This window comes from Galeopterus variegatus, unplaced genomic scaffold (genome assembly GCF_000696425.1).
Source record: "Galeopterus variegatus unplaced genomic scaffold, G_variegatus-3.0.2 Scaffold2856, whole genome shotgun sequence".
Classification (NCBI taxonomy): Eukaryota; Metazoa; Chordata; class Mammalia; order Dermoptera; family Cynocephalidae; genus Galeopterus; species Galeopterus variegatus.
This window is the reverse complement of record NW_007728967.1, coordinates 189,872-192,796: the sequence shown is the minus strand read 5'-3', so window position 1 is coordinate 192,796 and position 2,925 is coordinate 189,872. Positions and strand designations below refer to the sequence as shown.

General features: G+C 34.7%; 1 pseudogene; it reads right to left on the bottom strand.

Moving 5' to 3' along the window:
* Nucleotides 1–1,425: 1,425 nt before the first annotated feature.
* Nucleotides 1,426–2,127, bottom strand: LOC103599126 (annotated as a pseudogene).
* Between the last annotated feature and the right edge of the window lie 798 nt (nt 2,128–2,925).

Sequence of the window (2,925 nt, the reverse complement as noted above, 5' to 3'; positions counted from 1 at the left end):
TTTAAATTAGAAATGCCTGATTGATACTCGTAACAAACTTGATATGCATTAGGAAATGAAATTAGTTAAGTCTATAAACAGGGTTTGAATGTTTACTAAATTTGTAAATTCAATCTGTTATATTTTAAAAAGCTGCTAAAGAACTTGTAATGATTGCTTTAGTTTGTAAATTGGCTTTATCAGGAATGTGGTGTGTTTGAGAAAATGAAAAACATTAAACTTTTATATAGGTTAAAATGTTTAAGGAAATTTAGTGAACCAAGTTTTGTAGTGAGTGCTAGCTCATCTGTTAAACTTACTAGTTTATTAATTAAAAATTAATCAAAAAGTAAATTAAAGTGATTGTGTTTATTCTTATAAAAATTATATAATTCAAAAATCAACTAGCAAGAATTATAAGTTGAACTCAAAATTTTAAGAAAAATTCAGTGTTCTAACTAACCACAATAATAAATTATATCTTTAGACAGTTCTAAGAGGTTCATTTTGCATATAAAAGCCCTCCCTCGGACATTAAAAAATTAAATGACATATTAAGCCCAATGACAATTATCAATTAAGCATGACAACATGACAAACTTATAAGTCACTCTGGAAAAGCCATTTTGTTATACCATTTTTTCTGTTGTTGCTGTTTTTGGTGGCTGGATGGTATAGGGACTGAACCCTAGACCAAGTAAGCTACCTGTCCATGCCCCCATTTGCATTTAAATGATGACATTTCTTGCATTTTAAATAAGTATTTAATAAAAATATTATTTTTAATATAAAAATTTGTAAGATAAAGGTGTAAGAAACAAACAAGCATTACCAATAACCTTCCAAAAGATAACCAATACTAATATTTTGGTGTATTAACTCTGCCTTTTTATATGTTTTAGGTATGAATTAAAGTAAATTAATAACCTATTCTATGTATTGTGCATACAGTTTTTTATATGTTGCTTTTTAAATTTTAACTTTTTTTTACTATGGCAGTGTGTGCAGATTTTCCATATCAAGAAGAGAGAGCCTGTAGGCCTGGGCGATTTTTTTTTTTTCCAGAATTAATGATATATTTTTAATGTTTTTACAAGTATCTTTAAGTTGGTGCCCAGTGGCATTCAACAAGGTTTTGTATTCAGTGTAAAAAAAATTAGAACATAAACTGACACTAAGTAATAAATATAATTCCTCTATGCCATGCAGAAAAGAAGTAAACTTTTCACACATCATCATTCCTAAGTAATTAAAATCCAAACTGTTCCCATATTTTGCCTCATTGTCATTTTTGGCAAAACATTCAAAATAGCCATGAAGTAGGATACAACTCTCCACTTATGGTCTTCATTTTTGCAAAATAAGTGTGTTAGTAAAACGAATCTGCACTGTGCCTGATTTATGCTAAGTAATTACAAATAAGCAGAAATATTACCACTTTATGGACTAATCTACTCCCAAAGCTTCGAGTTGTCCTTCAATCTCTTCATGGGAGATTATGGCCTTTGAAGTAGAGGCAGATGGTTAGCTTTGAGCAGCTATTGGACCTTTGGCCATCTTTCCAGAGATTTCAATTCCAATTTAATCAAGATCTAGATTCACAATATCCTGGCTTTCTTCTTCATCATCATCAGAGCCATCAAAGATGTCATCAGTTGTGTCACTGATCATTTCTTTAGTCGTTTCTATTTTCATGTTTTCCTTCTGGAAATCTTGCATCATTTGTAATATCTTTTGTGGATCCATCTTCTTGTTAACTGCCTGCATCGTTTTTGCTGTGGTAGACATTGCTCCAACCATATTCATCTGAAGATTCATCACTTTTGTTTGTGGTGTCTTTTGAGCTTACAGCAGAAGTTCTTGGCCGTATTCATCTGAAGATTCATCACTTTTGTTTGTGGTGTCTTTTGAGCTTACAGCAGAAGTTCTTGTTTTCTGCTTCCGTAGACATAAAAGCTCTTTGGCTAAAACCCTGCAAGCTTCTTCATTACCCGTCTTGGCTATTTTCTTAATTTCTAATTCCAGCTGTTTTTTGTGTTTCTCTAAAGCTCCCACATCTCTGATTATAGACCTCTGTGAACCTCTTAACTCTCGATTCTGTTCCTTTGTTACATCGTCCCTGGTTTTCTTCTTGAAGAGGGATGCCATGGTTAGGGACCGTGCCCGAAACTGGGAAAGGACAGGAAGGAAAGGACAGGCCCTTGGAGGGCTCGGGGTGGCGGAGGAACTCCTGGGTGAATTTTGATGCTGTGTAATGGGGGGAGCATGGGATTTGATGTTAGACTGAAAGGAAGTTAAATTCCGATGTCAGTGTTTACTAGCAGGGAGAACTTTGGACAAGCTTATCTATCACCCTCTAGCCTCCACTTACATCCTGTGAAGTGCAGATGATCCTTACTACTTAATTTACTTGTTAGGGAAATGAGGTTATCTATATCTAATGTATATAGGACAGCATCTGATAGTAATAGTTATAGTAATAATTATTTTTATGCTAAGAATCCTGGAGATTGGTTTCCGTAGTGAATTTTGATTAAATCTGTGATCTGAAGTGCCTCTGAGGCTGAGTAATCTCAGAACCATGGAAGAATTGTTTGTTCCCTCAGTTCTATGTGCAAATAGTTAGACCTGGGGCTGGCGGGTTAGTTCAGGTGGTTGGAGCTTGGTGTTGATAACACCAAAGTTCAGGGTTGCAGCCTTGTAGCAACCGACCCCCACCCCCACCCCACCAAAAAATAAAATAAAATAAAAGTTATTGGGTGATTGGCAGCAAAGTTAGGAGTGGGCTACAATAGCTACACCAGGAGTGTGCAGGGCACATCATGGTAAGAAATTTAAAACCAAGAATCAAGCCAAAGAAAAATACTGCTCAGTCAGGGTAACAACACATGAATTTATATAAAAGTATTTGTTCTAATCGCTTTTATGCATAGTCAGAGACAGGTA